Source organism: Balaenoptera physalus (genome assembly GCF_965194825.1).
Source record: "Balaenoptera physalus genome assembly, chromosome: 9".
NCBI lineage: Eukaryota > Metazoa > Chordata > Mammalia > Artiodactyla > Balaenopteridae > Balaenoptera > Balaenoptera physalus.
This window is the reverse complement of record NC_138888.1, coordinates 19794245-19812614: the sequence shown is the minus strand read 5'-3', so window position 1 is coordinate 19812614 and position 18370 is coordinate 19794245. Positions and strand designations below refer to the sequence as shown.

Here is an 18370-nt window from a genome sequence, read left to right as displayed (position 1 = left end):
GTCTAGTTCTTGACTGTGTTTGTCTTGTATAACCTCTTTGCTATCACACAGACTCTCCTCCCTTCTACTCCTAGCCTTAAATCTCTCCACATCCCTCCTCTTCAAGTTTTCCTTTAGTCTCTGCCCCACCGCCATCTCTGATAACCTTATTTTTCTTCTAACTAGCCTGGTCCCCAACAAATACCCTCATTTCCCTATTCAGTCTTCAGGGGCCTACAATTTGGCATCTGCCCTCATCACCCCACTTGAAAAAAAACTTTAAATGAAGTCATCTCATGTCAGATTCATTTTTCACCTTTCTTTACCTGCCTGCAGCATGTAATGATAGTGGCCACTCTGTTGAAAGTCTCCTCTGTGGGCTGCATAATACTCTTTCCCTGGACGGCAGTATATTATAGCAGTTAAGTGCATGGACTCAAGGTCCAGACTCAGACTCCATCCCACGTTATACCATTTACTGTTTGTAAGTCGTATTAAGAAAACCATTTAAGCAATCTGTGCCTCTGTTTTCCTGTTGGTGAAAAAGGGATTGTAGCACTATCTACCTCATAGGGTTGTTGTGAGGAAAGTCGATTAGATGATCCTTTTAAAGATTTAACACAGGACCTACCACAGTTGGTGTTCAATAACAACTCAATAAGAACTCTTGACTAGTCTTCTCTTACAACTCTTCCACTCCTAGTCTGTTTGCAGAACTGTTTACTGATTTGCAAAACAGGTATACCCCTAAAATAAGTTCAAATTGTTTTAACAGCTCTGTCCAGACCTACATGTTCCAAAGACAAGATCACCCATTTTTTTCCAGCAACTCACCTAGTTTACAAATTCTGATCAATCTCTTTCCAAACCATGCTAACTTCTCCCTAAAACCAAAACTAATTGAAACTCCCAAATCTTTTCACTTTGAATTGTTCTCAAAGCAAATTCTCTAGTTCTCTATTTTTATAAAATAACTTACAAATACAAGACTTGACTTTTATTAATTTCTTCTCACTGGTTTATTCCTACTTTGGGACTTAATATTTTTGAAGACTGCTGCTTTCAAATGAAATAGCAACTCTCTCTCCCAGTTTTCTCTCATCAGCAAGATTGATAAGCATGCTTCCTAAATTACTAATAAAAAGATTTAGCAGGAAAGGACCTAGAATAAAGTGACTTGTGAAATGCCAGTTGCATTCACCCTCATGTTCCTACTGGTTTATTAATCGGAGCACTTTAGGTTCAGTTGTTCAACTTGCAATGAATCCACCTAACTAATCTATTATCCAGCCAGTCGCTTCCTAATTTGTAGACAAAGAAATTGAGAGGTTTTTCTAAAATCCTTAACTAAGATACACTGCTCCTCCATTTCTTCCCTTTGTACAAATGAGGATTGATATTTGATGAGGTAAAACTTCTAAAACAATTTTTAAACCTACTTTAAAATATGTAATGATGATGAAATACCAGAGTTTTTTTTTTTTTTCTTAACTACTGTGGGTCGTAAATCCTTTTGATAAGCAGTAAAAAGCTATCGATCATCTTCCACAAAAAAATTTTTTAAATGTTCATGCACACAGTGCAAACAGCTTATCACTATCCTGTATATTAGAAGAGAGGAAATGTGATTCATAACTATGACCATAAGAGAAAGAAATGAAATTTTCATTAACATATCAATTCAGGTTTAGACATCTATCTTTTTAACACTTTTTTCCTCCGTGAAAACAGCAACAATTTATTTGGCACAAAATTATTAAAATTTTCTATCAAATGTCAGCCATTTAAAAATAAGATTTCTCTATCCACACCATTTTATAAGCAATTTTTCAACAGCCTAATTTTCAAAGCAGCTACTTTCTCTTGTACAGAGTGCAGTGATTATGGCAGTTTAAAACTGCACTGATGGTCTCCTTACAACTAAAAACTAGCAATCCATTATATTGCTAAAGAATCTTTATATTTTTTTCATGCTACAGGGAAAGACTGCTCTAGTAGACCTAGGCCATCACTTACATGGAAGCCTTAATATCAACAGAAGTCAGCAAGGAATAACTTATCAAGCTTTACAAGTATACTTTTCCTATTTAACTCATCTTGTAGAATTAATTTTCTAAGAAATTCTGACGCAAAGTAAACTGATATGGAACCATGACAACATGTTTCACAAACATGTCATAGACGTCAAAAGATTCAGCATAACAACTTTATCATCTTAGGATACACAGGATAAAATAAGCATCGGCGGTATTATCAGTCAAAAACGTCTACATGAGTTTATTGAAAAAAATTGTTAAAGCAATCACAAAAAAAGCCAATGGCAAGATATTTGTAGGTGATTTTACTGATTTTAATTACCTACATCAAACTAATTTACCTACATCTGGGCAAAATTACGCTATCTAACACTTCTTCCCAAAAGACGCAAAAGTTCTGGGTAAATTGCTAAGTCTTAGTGATTGTCGTCACACGTATGTCATTAAATCACTTTTAAACAAATGGTAACCGTTTCTCAGAATTGTTTTGGGAGATAGGGAGCGCACAGGATGGGAAAGGGGAAAGATAAGGTTGGGAGAAAATGAGATGGTGATTAAATTCTTTTCTTCGAGATTAGATACAAACTATAAAATTATAGTTGAGTACAAGTGAAATACTGCCACCCAGTGGACTTAAAATATAAATAAAATCTTCAAATTTGAAAAGATTGCCAAGAATTTCATATCACTTTTCAATTGGAAAAATAGAGCTTAATAAGTTTCAAAGTACTTTCAAATATATTATTCCTCAAAAAAAAATCCAGTGGGACAGATAGCAGACATGTGAGTACATTTTTTCCTGAGTCTGAGATTCTAGCAGATTACATGACGACTAAGTCCTATGCTTAACCAGCAGCAAAGCAAGCGCTGGAGCCCAAAGCTGCTGGCTCTCAGCCCACTGCTGCTTACACCACACAGCTCCTCCTAAAGAGACTCTGACATCTCTACTTTTGTCCAAACCCTGTATTTCATAGAGGAGGAAAGTGAGACTCAGAGATTATCAGGGTTTCTCAAACATTTCCAATATATAGATTGGCATATATAATCTATAGGAATATAGATTAAAGTGAACCCTACTGTCATAAAAATTCTTATATTTTTTCCTTATAAAATTCCTGTGAAATCTGTGTTCTCTTCCATATCATATGCATGTCTGTTTTAATCTGAAAATAATGAGGTTTTTTCCTCAAAGATCTTTTACAAAAAGTGTTGCTTTAAGACAATGGTGCATTTCTATCCTGTGCTACAGACTCACCAGTCCAGGACCACATCAAAGATCGGAAGACAGAGAGTATGAGTGTACTAGTTCGAGACACCGGGAAATTGCCTTGTTCGAGTTCATTCATTCATCAAGTACTTAATGAAAACCTGCCAAATGCCCGGCATTGTTTTAGATCCTAGGACATACTGTGATAACAAACAACTCTAAGTTATCAGTGGCATAGAAAAGCACTTCTCTCCCATGCTAGAGCTTATTGTAGATTGACTAAGTAAGGGCTCTTCTTCACATTGCCAGTATCTTCATATTGAGACCATCAGACAGAGCAATCATTTTTAGAACATCAATAGTAATCTCTTGTCAGAGAGAAAAAAGTGAGGCAAAACAACAGGAAATGACACACATCATTTCCTCTTACACTTTATTGACCAAAGCAAGCCACGTGACAAAGGTATACTTCTTCAACGGGCAAAGAAGAATAATCCTCCCACAGGGAGAGGGTGTGGAGATTGGTAAACGATAATCATCTACACACCCCAACTTTTCCAAATATGCTGAGAAAAGGTGGTGCTGGGTAACACAGAGGAAAGAGGTCAGATCCCTCAATATATGGGATGGGAATTCAAGCAATTTTACTTAAATATCAAAAGAAAGGGTTATCACAGAAGCCTAGAGGACTCGGAATATTGATGCTTCAGATATGTGAGATATAAATGAGTATGTATTAAACAAGTAGACAGAGAAAAGGGATTTAGAATATTTGTAAGTATGAATTACAACTCTTAGTCTTAGTTCTGGACATAGCACTTTATCAGTACAAACTGACAGAAGCTGCCTGTGTTCAGTGAAGGATACCATATCTCATCAGAAGCAACATGGCAGGGTTACTTAATTTACATAAACACAAAACTATAGCCAAGTGGGTGGGGTATCAGAGCCAGATGTATGCAAATTATATCTAGTGTCAACTCAAATGGATGCTTAACTTACATGTATGTAAAACCCACAACCAGTTAAGTGGGGGCAACAGAGCCAGCAGGTGCCCTAATCACATATATGACCAAAATATATGAGTTCACTAAACTGCATGCTATTTTCATAGCTCAAAAACACTTGCTCTAGCAGGAGGGATGCATATTGTTCCTTCCCTCTGCCAATGCTGGAAGGTTAAGTCTCTGACCAGAAGCTCTAAAATGAAAACCTTCATACTGAATCTAATCAACACTGATAACCTAGACAGCTGCCAGAGAAAAAGAAAGCAACTTTACCTACAAATGCCACCAACGGACTGTGAGAGACACCCCTTAGAGAGTAAGAAACTCGTCCCCTATATCCCTAATCCAAAGAAGTATATATATGCACGTGTGAGTGTTGTGCATTAGTCATAAGATTTTTTTAAGATAGATTCACTAATTTTACATTATACAATCATTTGTTGTACTTAAGAATTATATAATAAATGTTATTTCAAGAGGTTACCTCTAACTGGTTTTCATATTATTCTACTAAAGCCAATGGAATAATGTGGCATGGTTTGTTGCAGATCTAAGACTGCCATGGTTTTGACAGAAATCCAAGAAAAGGGTACAGCACTAATAAAGAATTGCATAAAATATTGGGGAAAAATAAGAGTCTAGGTGGCTGAAACTTAGACTTTTTTAGGAAGTGGCAGGAAAAGTACAGGCAAAAGTAATTTTTTTTAAATAAATAATTGCCAGATTATAAGGAACCTGAAAGGTCATACTAAGAAGTTTAGATTTATTTTATAGGTAATAAGAAATCATCAAAGAATTTTTAATCACACATGGGACATTATCCAATCTGTGCTTCAGGAAAATAGCAGCATGGAGGAAGGAATGAATAGAGAAGGGACACAAAGGAATTAGATCTGTAGAAGGCCACTGAAATGCAAAGGAACCAAACTATAGCAAGAGGCAGGAAGATGAACATAAAAAGGGATGGGGTGCAGATTGAAATATTTCAACTGCAGAAGCACTTTCAGTGGTTTCCCAAGCCACTTGCTTATCAAAAGCACCTGGGGAAATTGTCAAATTCTTATTCCCTGGACAATTCCAGAATTATTAAATCAGAATCTTTAAGGATGTGGCCTAGAAAATGCCCAGGGGCTCATGATGCAGGCAGACCAGGCTAAGAAGTACATATGTTTCCATATACTTGAGTGACTAAGCTATATTGTCTTTAAATTTGGCAACAAAGAAAAACAAGCTTTGCAAAGGTTGATTATAAGCTGAGGTTTGAATATATTGAGTTTAAAGTACTTGCAGGACATCCAGATGAAAAAGTCTTGTAGACAATAGACTATATAAGCTTGGAACGTAGAAAAGGGATTAAGAGGACACCTTCAAGATGGCGGAAGAGTAAGACGTGGAGATCACCTTCCTCCCCACAAATACATCAGAAATACACCTACATGTGGAACAACTCCTACAGAACACCTACTGAATGCTGGCAGAAGACCTCAGACCTCCCAAAAGGCAAAAAACTCCCCCTCATACATGGGGAGGGCAAAAGAAAAAAGAAAAAACAGAGACAAAAGAATAGGGACAGGACCTGGACCAGTGGGAGGGAGCTGTGAAGGAGGAAAGGTTTCCACAAACTAGGAAGGCCCTTCACTGGCGGAGACGGGGCGGGGGTGCAGGGGAGCTTCGGAGTCACGGAGGAGAGCACAGCAAGGGGGCTGCAGAGGGCAAAGCGGAGAGATGCCCGCACAGAGGATCGGTGCCAACTAGCACTCACCAGCCCGAGAGGCTTGTCTGCTCACCTGCTGGGGCGGGCGGGGGCTGGGAGCTGAGGCTCGGGCTTCGGAGGTCGGATCCCAGGGAGAGGACTGGGGTTGCTGCGTGAACACAGCCTGAAGGGGCTAGTGCGCCACAGCTAGCTGGGAGGGAGTCTGGGAAAAAATCTGGAACTGCCTAAGAAGCAAGAGACCATTGTTTCGGGGTGCGCGAGGAGAGGGGATTCAGAGCCCCGCCTAAACGAGCTCCAGAGACGGGCGCGAGCCGCGGCTATCAGCACGGACCCCAGAGACGGGCATGAGACACTAAGGCTGCTGCTGCCGCCACCAGGAAGCCTGTGTGCGAGCACAGGTCACTCTCCACACCTCCCCTCCCGGGAGCCTGTGCAGCCCGCCACCGCCAGGGTCCCGTGATCCAGGGACAACGTCCCCAGGAGAACGCACGGCACCTCAGGCTGCTGCAACATCACGCTGGCCTCTGCGCCACAGGCTCGCCCCGCATCCGTACCCCTCCCTCCCCCCAGCCTGAGTGAGCCAGAGACCCCGAAGCAGCTGCTCCTTTAACCCCGTCCTGTCTGAGCGAAGAACAGACGCCCTCAGGCGACCTACACACAGAGGGGGTCCAAATCCAAAGCTGAACCCGAGGAGTTGTGCAAACAAAGAAGAGAAAGGAAAATCTCTCCCAGCAGCCTCAGGAGCAGCAGATTAAATCTCCACAATCAACTTGATGTACCCTGCATCTGTGGAATACCTGAATAGACAATGAATCATCCCAAAATCGAGATGGTGGACTTTGGGAGCAACAATATATATATTTTTTACCTTTTTCTCTTTTTGAGAGTGTGTATGTGTATACTTCTGTGTGTGATTTTGTCTGTATAACTTTGCTCTTACCATTTCATTTGTCCTAGGGTACTGTCTGTCTGTTTTTTTTTTTTTCTTCTTTTAGTACAGTTGTTAGCGCTTGTTATAATTGGTGGATTTGTTCTTTGGTTTGGTTGCTGTCTTCTTCCTTTCTTTTTTATTACTTCTTAATTTTTTTATTTTTAATATTTATTTTTTATTTTAATAACTTTATTTTATATTACTTTATTTTTTTATTCCTTTATTTCTTTTTTTCTCCATTTTCTTCAGAGCCATGTGGCTGACAGGGTCTTGGTGCTCTGGCCGGGTGTCAGGCCTGTGTCTCTGAGGTGGGGAAGCCAAGTTCAGGACAGGCCTGTGTCTCTGAGGTGGGGAAGCCAAGTTCAGGACATTGGTCCACCAGAGACCTCTAGGCTCCACGTAATATCAAATGGCAAAAGATCTCCCAGACATCTCCATCTCAACACTAAGACCCAGCTCCACTCAACGACCAGAAAGCTATAGTGCTGGACACCCTATGCCAAACAACTAGCAAGACAGGAACACAACCCCACCCATTAGCAGAGAGGCTGCCTAAAATCATAATAAGGTCACAGGCACCCCAAAACACAACCGGACATGGTCCTGCCCACCAGAAAGACAAGATCCAGCCTCATCCACCAGAACACAGGCACCAGTCCCCTCCACCAGGAGGCCTACACAAACCACTGAAACAACCTTAGCCACCGGGGGCAGACACCAAAAACAACGGGAACTGTGAACTTGCAGCATACGAAAAGGAGACCCCAAACACAGTAAGTGAAGCAAAATGAGAAGACAGAAAAACACACAGCAGATGAAGGAGCAAGGTAAAAACCCATCAGACCAAACAAATGAAAAGGAAATAGGCAGTCTACCTGAAAAAGAATCCAGAGTAATGATAATAAAGATGATTCAAAATCTTGGAAATACAATGGAGAAAATACAAGAAACGTTTAACAAGGATATAGAAGAACTAAAGAGCAAACAAACAATGATGAACAAAACAATAAATGAAAATAAAAATTCTCCAGAAGGAATCAATAGCAGAATAACTGAGGCAGAAGAATGGATAAGTGACCTGGAACATAAAATAGTGGAAATAACTACTGCAGAACAGAATAAAGAAAAAAGAATGAAAAGAATTGAGGACAGCCTCAGAGACCTCTGGGACAACATTAAACGCACCAACATTTGAATTATAGTGGTCCCAGAATAAGAATAGAAAAAGAAAGGGACTGAGAAAATATTGGAAGAGATTAGAGTTGAAAACTTCCCTAATATGGGAAAGGAAATAGTTAATCAAGTCCAGGAAAAATAGAGAGTCCCATACAGGATAAATCCAAGGAGAAACAGGCCAAGACACATATTAATCAAACTATCAACAATTAAATAAAAAAATAAAATATTAAAAGCAGCAAGAGAAAAACAACAAATAACATACAAGGGAATCCCCATGAAATTAACAGCTGATCTTTCAGCAGAAACTCTGCAAGCCAGAAGGGAGTGGCAGGACATATTTAAAGTGAGGAAAGGGAAGAACCTACAACCAAGATTACTCTACACAGCAAAGATCTCATTCAGATTAGATGGAGAAATTAAAAGCTTTACAGACAAGCAAAAGCTAAGAGAGTTCAGCACCACCAAACCAGCTTTACAAAAAATGCTAAAGGAACTTCTCTAGGCAGGAAACACAAGAGAAGGAAAAGACCTACAATAACAAACCCAAAACAATTAAGAAAATGAAAATAGGAACATACACATCGATAATTACCTTGAATGCAAATGGATTAAATGCTCCCACCAAAAGACACAGACTGGCTGAATGTATACAAAAACAAGACTGATATATATGCTGTCTTCAAGAGACCCACTTCATACCTAGGGACACATACAGACTGAAAGTGAGGGGATGGAAAAAGATATTCCATGAAAATGGAAATCAAAACTAAGCTGGAGTAGCAATTCTCATATCAGATAAAATAGACTTTAAAATCAAGACTATTACAAGAGACAAAGAAGGACACTACATAAGGATCAAGAGATCAATCCAAAAAAGAAGACATAAAAATTGTAAATATTTATGCACCCAACATAGGAGCACCTCAATACATAAGGTAAATGCTAACAGCCATAAAAGGGGAAACTGACAGTAACACAATCATAGTAGGGGACTTTAACACCCCACTTTCACCAATGGACAGATCATCCAAAATGAAAATAAATAAGGAAACACAAGCTTTAAATGATACATTAAACAAGATGGACTTAATTGATATTTATAGGACATACCACCCAAAAACAACAGAATACAGTTTCTTCTCAAGTGCTCATGAAACATTCTCCAGGATAGATCTTATCTTGGGTCACAAATCAAGCTTTGGTAAATTTAAGAAAATTGAAATCGTATTAAGTATCTTTTCTTTCCACAACGCTATGAGACTAGATATCAACTACAGGAAAAAATCTGTAAAAAATACAAACACATGGAGGCTAAACAATACACTACTAAATAACCAAGAGATCACTGAAGAAATCAAAGAGGAAATCAAAAAATACCTAGAAACAAATGACAACAAAACACGATGACCCAAAACCTATGAGATGCAGCAAAAGCAGTTCTAAGAGAGAAGTTTATAGCAATACAATCCTACCTCAAGAAACAAGAAATATCTCAAATAAATAACCTAACCTTACACCTAAAGCAATTAGAGAAAGAAGAACAATAAAACCCCAAGCTAGTAGAAGGAAAGAAATCATAAAGATCAGATCAGAAATAAATGAAAAAGAAATGAAGGAAACAATAGCAAAGATCAATAAAATTAAAAGCTAGTTCTTTGAGAAGATAAACAAAATTGATAAACCATTAGCCAGACTCATCAAGAAAAAAAGGGAGAAGACTCAAATCAATAGAATTAGAAATGAAAAAGGAGAAGTAACAACTGACACTGCAGAAATACAAAGCTTCATGAGAGATTACTACAAGCAACTCTATGCCAATAAAATGGATAATCTGGAAGAAATGGACACATTCTTAGAAAAGCACAACCTTCTGAGACTGAACCAGGAAGAAATAGAAAATATAAACAGACCAATCTCAAGTACTGAAATTGACACTGTCATTACAAATCTTCCAACAAACAAAAGCCCAGGACCAGATGGCTTCACAGGCAAATCTATCAAACATTTAGAGAAGAGCTAACACCTATCCTTCTCAAACTCTCCCAAATATAGCAGAGGGAGGAACACTCCCAATTCATTCTACAAGGCCACCATCACCCTGATACCAAAACCACACAAGATGTCACAAAAAAACAAAACTACAGGCCAATATCACTGATGAAAATAGATGCAAAAATCCTCAACCAAATACTAACAACAGAATCCAACAGCACATTAAAAGGATCATACACCATGATCAAGTGGGGTTTACCCCAGGAATGCAAGGATTCTTCAATATATGCCAATCAATGTGATACATCATATTAACAAATTGAAGGAGAAAAACCATATGATCATCTCAATAGATGTAGAAAAAGCTTTTGACAAAATTCAATACCCATTTATGATAAAAAGCCTCCAGGGAGTAGGCAGAGAGGGAACTTACCTCAACATAATACAGGCCATATATGACAAACCCACAGTCAACATCGTTCTCAATGGTGAAAAACTGAAACCATTTCCTCTAAGATCAGGAACAAGACAAGGTTGTCCACTCTCACCAAAATTATTCAACATGGTTTTGGATGTTTTAGCCACAGCAATCAGAGAAGAAAAAGAAATAAAAGGAATCCAAACTGGAAAAGAAGAAGTAAAGCTGTCACTGCTTGCAGATGACATGATACTATACATAGAGAATCCTAAAGACTCTACCAGAAAAATACTAGAGCTAATCAGTGAATTTGGTAAAGTAGCAGGATACAAAATTAATGCACAGAAATCTCTTGCATTCCTATACACTAATGATGAAAAATCTGAAAGAGAAATTCAGGAAACACTCCCATTTACCACTGCAACAAAAAGAATAAAATACCTAGGCATAAACTTACCTAAGGAGACAAAAGTCCTGTAGGCAGAAAACTATAAGACACTGATGAAAGAAACTAAAGATGATACAAACAGATGGAGAGATATACCATGCTCTTGGACTGGAAGAATCAACATTGTGAAAATGACTATACTACCCAAAGCAATCTACAGATTGAATGCAATCCCTATCAAACTAACAATGGCATTTTTCACAGAACTAGAAAAAAAAATTTCACAATTTGTATGGAAACACAAAAGACTCCGAATAGCCAAAGCAATCTTGAGAACGAAAAACGTAGCTGGAGGAATCAGGCTCCCTGACTTCAGACTATACTACAAAGCCACAGTAATCAAGACAGTATGGTACTGGCACAAAAACAGAAATATAGATCAATGGAACAGGATAGAAAGCCCAGAGATAAACCCACGCACATATGGTCACCTTATTTTTGATAAAGGAGGCAAGAATATACAATGGAGAAAAGACAGCCTCTTCAATAAATGGTGCTGGGAAAACTGGACAGCTACATGTTAAAGAATGAAATTAGAACACACTCTAACACCATACACAAAAATAAACTCAAAATGGATTAAAGACCTAAATGTGAGGCCAGACAGTATCAAACTCTTAGAGGAAAACATAGGCAGAATAGTCTATGACATAAACCACTGCAAGATCCTTTTTGACCCATCTCCTAGAGAAATGGAAATAAAAACAAAAATAAACAAATGGGACCTAATGAAACTTAAATGCTTTTGCACAGCAAAGGAAAACATAAACAAGACCAAAAGACAACCCTCAGAATGGGAGAAAATATTTGCAAATGAAGCAACTGACAAAGGATTAATCTCCAAAATTTATAAGCAGCTCATGCAGCTCAATATCAAAAAAACAAACAACCCAATCCAAAAATGGGTAGAAGACCTAAATAGACATTTCTCCAGAGAAGATATACAGATTGCCAACAAACACATGAAAGGATGCTCAACATCACTAATCATTAGAGAAATGCAAATCAAAACTACAATGAGGTATCACCTTACACCAGTCAGAATGGCCATCATCAAAAAATCTACAAACAATAAATGCTGGAGAGGGTGTGGAGAAAAGGGAACCCTCTTGCACTGTTGGTGGGAATGTAAATTGATACAGCCACTATGGAGAACAGTACGGAGGTTCCTTAAAAAACTAAAAATAGAACTACCATACGAGCCAGCAATCCCACTAATGGGCATATACCCTGAGAAAACCATAATTCAAAAAGAGTCATGTACCACAATGTTCATTGCAGCTCTATTTACAATAGCCAGGACATGGAAGCAATCTAAGTGTCCATCGACAGATAAATGGATAAATAAGATGTGGCACATATATATAATGGAATATTACTCAGCCATAAAAAGAAATGAAATTGAGTTATTTGCAGTGAGCTGGATGGACCTAGAGTCTGTCATACAGAGTGAAGTAAGTCAGAAAGAGAAAAACAAATACCGTATGCTAACACATATATATGGAATCCAAAAAAAAAAAAAGAAAAAGAAAAAGGTTATGAAGAACCTAAGGGCAGGACAGGAATAAAGATGCAGATGTAGAGAATGAACTTGAGGACACAGGGAGGGGGAAGGGTAAGCTGGGACGAAGTGAGACAGTGGCATGGACACATATACATTACCAAATGTAAAATAGATAGCTAGTGGGAAGCAGCCGCATAGCACAGGGAGATCAGCTAAGTTCTTTGTGACCAACTAGAGGGCTGGGAAAGGGAGGGTGGGAGGGAGATGCAAAAGGGAGGAGATATGGGGATATATGTATATGTATAGCTGATTCACTTTGTTATAAAGCAGAAACTAACACACCATTGTAAAGCAATTATACGCCAATAAGGATGTTAAAAAAAAAAAGGGATTAGAGCTAGAGCTATAGCATCACAAGATTGGAGGAGGTCTTCCAAAGAAAGCACATAATATAAGAGGTGACCCAAGGAAAGAAGCTTAAAGAGCACTTACACTGAACAGTAGTGCACAGAAAGATGAACATGTTAATATTAGGGTTGGCCAAGAAAGGATAAATGTATTTAACAGATAATTCCATTAAACCAAATTGCTCCACTTGTTTACAACAAAGTGAAGCACTATACAAAACCAATTCATGCATTTCAAAGTAAAAGCTTCAATGTTCAGCCCGAATTAGATGTATCAGCTGCCTATCCTATAGTTTTCTATTATCCATCCAAATATCTGCATCCATGCCACCTCAGGAAGCAAGAGGGAGGCGATATGGGGATATATGTATATGTATAGCTGATTCACTTTGTTATAAAGCAGAAACCAACACACCACTGTAAAGCAATTATACTCCAATAAAGATGTTAAAAAAAAAAGAATGCAATAGAAAACAAAAATAAATAAATAAAAACATGGACTCAATAACTCAACATCTGTAAGGCAAATAGCCCAATTAAAAATGGGTAAAAAGATGTGAATAGACATTTCTCCAAGAAGATACACAGACACGTGTATCTTCTGATTGACAAATGGCCAATAAGCATATAAAAGATGCTCGAGATCATCAATCATTAGGGAAATGCAAATCAAAACCACAATGAAATACCACTTCACGCCCTCTGGGATGGCTAAAATAAAAAATACAGAAAATAACAAGCATTGTCAAGCATGTGAGAAACAGAAACTCTCATACACTGTTGGTGGGAAAGTAAAATTCTGCAGTCACTTTGGAAAAGTCAGTTTGGTAGTTCCTCAAAAGTTAAACAATGGAGTTATCATATGATTCAGCAATTCCACTTCTGGGTATACACCCAAAAGAAGTAAAAACATCCATCCACACAAAAACTTGCGCACAAATGTTCATAGCAGCATAATTCAAAAAGTGAAAATAACCCATATGTCTGTATGGGCTGATGAATAAACAAAATGTGGTGCATCCACACAATGAAATCTTACTCAGCAGTAAAAGGAGATGAAGAACCGAGACATGCTACAATATGCATGAACCTTTGAAAACATTATGCTAAGTGAAAGAAGTAGGTTATACAGGGCTACATATTGTATGGTTCCATTTATATGAAATACCCAGAACCGGCAAATCCATAGAGACAGAAAGTACATGAGTGTTTGCCGGAGGATGCGGGAGGGAGGAATGGGAACTGATTAGTAATGAGTACAGGGTTTCTTTTTGGAGTGGTGAAAATGTCGGGGAATTGGTGTTGGTGGTTACGCAACTTCGTGAATATGCTGAAAATCACTGAACTGTACAATTTAAAGGGGTGAAATTTATGATATGTGAATTATATCTCAGTAAAACTGTTAGAAACATATGGACGTGTGGACACAGGGGTGAAGGGGGGGGTGGGATGAATTGGGAGATTAGGATTGACATACATACACTACCATGTGTAAAATAGATAGCTTGCGGGAACCTGTTGTATAGCACAGGGAGCTCAGCTCGGTGCTCTGTGGTGACCTAGAGGGGTGGGATGGGGGTGGGAGGGAGGTCCAAGAGGGAGGGGATATATGTATACGTATAGATGATTCGCTTCATTGTACAGCAGAAACTTACACAGCATTGAAAAAGCAACTATACCCAAATAAAGAAATTCAGTGGCAACAACAACAAAAAAATATGGATTTCCAAGCTTCATCCTTGGATATTCTGTAAGTCTGTGATTGACCCAAGAATCTGTATGTTTAAAAAGCTCCCCTGGTGATCCTAATGCTCAGTCAGGTTGGGGAATCATTTATGTACCTAGAAACTTCACCAGAGAGTTACTTGAGTTACATTTTAAGAAAAAGAAAAGATGCCAACAGAGACAGCTTAAAATGAGCAATGCAGCAGGAAAGACTATCTCTGCCCAAGTCCTCCAGGTCCCGAGAAAGAAGGCCCTCCTCATCACCCCACAGTGGATGCCCCCAGACCCCTGCAGACCCCATTCCCACCCTCCTCACCAGATGCCCCTAAAGCACCTCCCTCAGGATTCCTTTACCAAAAACTGATGTTCCTCCACCTCACCCCACGCCATCCCAGGACTCCCAGGGAGCCCCTCCACAAAAGGCTGAAAGGCTTACGTGCCTCTGAGCCCTCAGATTTGGGCTTTTTCCTTCTCACTTTAGTAAAACCATGACTCTCACTTGTGGAGGATAAACTCAGGACACCAATTTCCTGCTGGATTCACATCAGGCAGGTTTTTTAAAAATAATTTTGTTTTTATTTTCATAATTACAGAAAGAAAATAAACGAGGGAAGATTCTATTCTTTAAATACCAAGTTCAAAATACTGTGCCTTCTATAGAGACTTTCCCATCCTCCTCCCTTTCCTGAATTCCCACCAGGATGAACTTGCACCACTACACTGCATATAGATTTTCAGATTTCTGTTACAGTCCTTACTTGATTGAAAGCCTTTTTTTTTTTTTCCTCTGCTAGAATATGTCTCTAGACCTGTGATTTTTCATCTTTGTTTCCCAGCACTTATTGCAATTCCAGGTGGATAACTGAGCCTCAAAATTGTGTTAAATGAGTTGAATAAATGAATCAATACTGATTATGATTTCTTAGGGGTTGTTTTTCCTAATTGAGGGAGGGAAAATAAAGAGATCCTTTCTCAAAGGCTAAAACCAAAATAAGGTTTTAAATAATACTAAAATTCGAGGTTTAATGATATTAATATATTTTTATTTTCATGGCACTTTTTTCCTTTGTAATAGCAGACTACCTAGAAGAGTTACTTTTTTAAGTTTGATTTGGATTATGTCTCTCTACATTGCCCACACCTAATTAGTTTGATCCACTAATGAATTCTAAGTACATCTCTCTGAGAAATAATAAAACCTCTTCAACCACAATCAAAAGACAACATTATCAAGTGAAAATTTCAGATTCAGATTACTAAACAGATTAAGTAAAGACAGAAGTCTGTGCAAAAAAGTATACACACCTCGGGGGTAAAGGACTTTTAAAAATTTTTTATGGGATACTCCTTCATTGAAAATAAAATGTGAAATGTCACCAAAAAATAATAAAGATAAATAAACTAATGACAAAACCTTGTCAATATTTTTAATACAAAATATTTATCACTTCCATTTACAAAGAATGTTCCTATATATTAACTCAATTCTTCCTCATAATTATTCTGAACTACTAAGTTTTAAAGCAACACTTTAAACCGATGTCTTTTGCACAACATTCAGAATTTGCACAACTTCAAAATTCAGTAGGTGATATATAGAATAGTTCTGAATCTAAGATCATGGAAATAACAGTGTTAACTCCCAAATATAATTTTCTGTATACGGGAGCCTGAATTATTCTAGTTCTGGATAATGACTTTCACACTCAACAAATAGATTTTTAGTGATTGCAGTCAATAAAGGTGGCAGTAAACTGGTAATTTATGGCAAAAGACTCAAATGTAAATGCTATATTAACCTTTTCCAAAGGTACAAATCTACAAATATGACATACAGAAATTTTGGCAATAACAGATCAAATGATGATCTATTATTTCTCCTAGAAATAAAGTACAGCCTTTTACAACTAAACTGAAAAAGGAAATGATTTCAAAGTTACCATTCCTCTGACTCTCTATGGTTTAATTAGCTAAAATTCGGAATAAAGCTCTATGTTAATGTGACATTATGATTTAACATTTAAAAACATGAAGTTCATAGAATTGAAAATGTTAAGCTTCTCATTCTGTAGTATACTGGCTGTACTACAGACCTCAACTAGCTGGATACTGGCCCATGGTCCCACCATCAGAGCAGAAAACTGAGAAAATGTTCTACATAATGAAACTCAAATTGATGATCATCTTGGAATAATGAAACATTTTAAGGAGGTTACTAGTTATGGAAGCACTGGCACCAACACTGGTACGAAGACAGAGCCACCTCTCACGCCCAGCAGAGACCCACACAACTAGTCAGACCTGACCTGCCAGCCAAGCCCATCTCTTTCACAGAAAGTTGAAATCTCCTCAGGCTTCTTTCATCTCATTAAGCTATCCATCTCTGGCTTTCTGCAAATCACAATTTATAAATCGTTTTCTCATTCACTCTCATGTCCCAAACACTCATGAGCATTATCTTTACACAAAGAAACATAATTAATGAAGTATAAAATCTGCACCATAGGCATTTCATTTCCCTAAACTCTCCACCACAAAATGTTATACTGGTTTAAACTAATGCTTTATCCAGCTTATTATTTTGTCTCTACAGGAGTACAAAGGAACATTTGTACAACATTTAGTTGTTCTACCACTTTTTGAAAAAAAAACTTTCCATAGCATCTCTCCCTCCCCACTGTGTGAGCATGCGACAATATTTTCTTTAATTTTCCCTAAAATTAGAACCCCATTCTGCTTCTGGGGACATGAATAAGTCATCTAAAAGCAGCAAGGATTTTCATTTCAGCTCCCATTCAGCTCTCTGGCAAATGATGGAGGGTCAGGTACTGGGGAAGATGGAATGAGAAACGGCAGTAATATCTATTCCTGGATTATTTTAGTCTGGCACAACTTATTTTGGATATATGGTAGACCGTGGTTTGGTCCAAGAGCAGAGGAAAAAATGCTGTTTATTCTGATTTAAATATCATTCTTATTGATGTTCTAGAAACTTTGGGTCGTTTTAGCTGAAGCAACACATTAAATAAATGCTCTGAAGAAAAAGAAGGCGGGAAGAGGATTAAGAGAATGTTAAAAGAAAGAACCATTTGGAATAGAGTCTCAACTCACTTCTCCATTTTTTCTCATTTTTCTCCATCAGTTCCCTTCTCACTGATCATGCAGAGATATCCCAGATATTACACAACCACCATGAACTTCTTCTCACCTATGAAGTCCCAGAGCTCAGAGTTTATATACAGGATATTAAAATTCACTCACCAAATTTCCATGCCCTGCCTAGCAGAGGTGATGTAATCTGGAAGGAAAAGTGCTAAATCATGACACCAGCCTTCTAGCCCAGTGTTTCTCACAGGCTAGCAGTGTGTGAGCTTAACCTCTCTGGGTCCCACTTTCTCCATCAAAAAATAAGAAGGGTTAATTTGATGATGTTATGATTCAACATAGATTCAGGTTTCCTTGGATGGTTTCAGGTGATCAAGAAACAGTAAAATTAAACCTATTGTAATTTTTAGTGAGTAGCATTTTTCATTCAACAGTAATAAACTATTGTCAAGATGAATATTTCTCTCTTGACCATTTAATGCGTCACTCTTCAAAGTTTTACTTATACTTGTCTTTCATAACTATTTCATTAAGCTATCTCATGTAACTCTCTACCAGGTACCAGTTTATATTCCCTTTTAATGATTCCTTTGATAGTTTGAGTGTAGTAAGCATAGTCAAACCCAGTCTTCACCAAGGCGTAGCACAGTCAGAGTAGAAGCACAAGTAGACATGGTCAATGCAAGTAATTTTTGACTTTGCAGCATGGTCTAGAATA

The 18370-nt window shown here is 38.0% G+C and overlaps 1 protein-coding gene and 1 long non-coding RNA gene across 4 annotated transcripts in view; one reads left to right on the top strand and one right to left on the bottom strand.

Annotated features, from left to right (window-relative positions):
- EPM2A (EPM2A glucan phosphatase, laforin) overlaps positions 1–18370 on the bottom strand; it is a 130089-nt gene that overhangs the window by 69481 nt on the left and 42238 nt on the right. The gene's annotated exons all lie outside the window — the stretch shown is intronic.
- Positions 6509–11635, top strand: LOC309666941. Its single transcript, XR_014267392.1, has 2 exons — positions 6509–7182; positions 7222–11635. It is a non-coding gene; the product is annotated as an uncharacterized lncRNA (long non-coding RNA).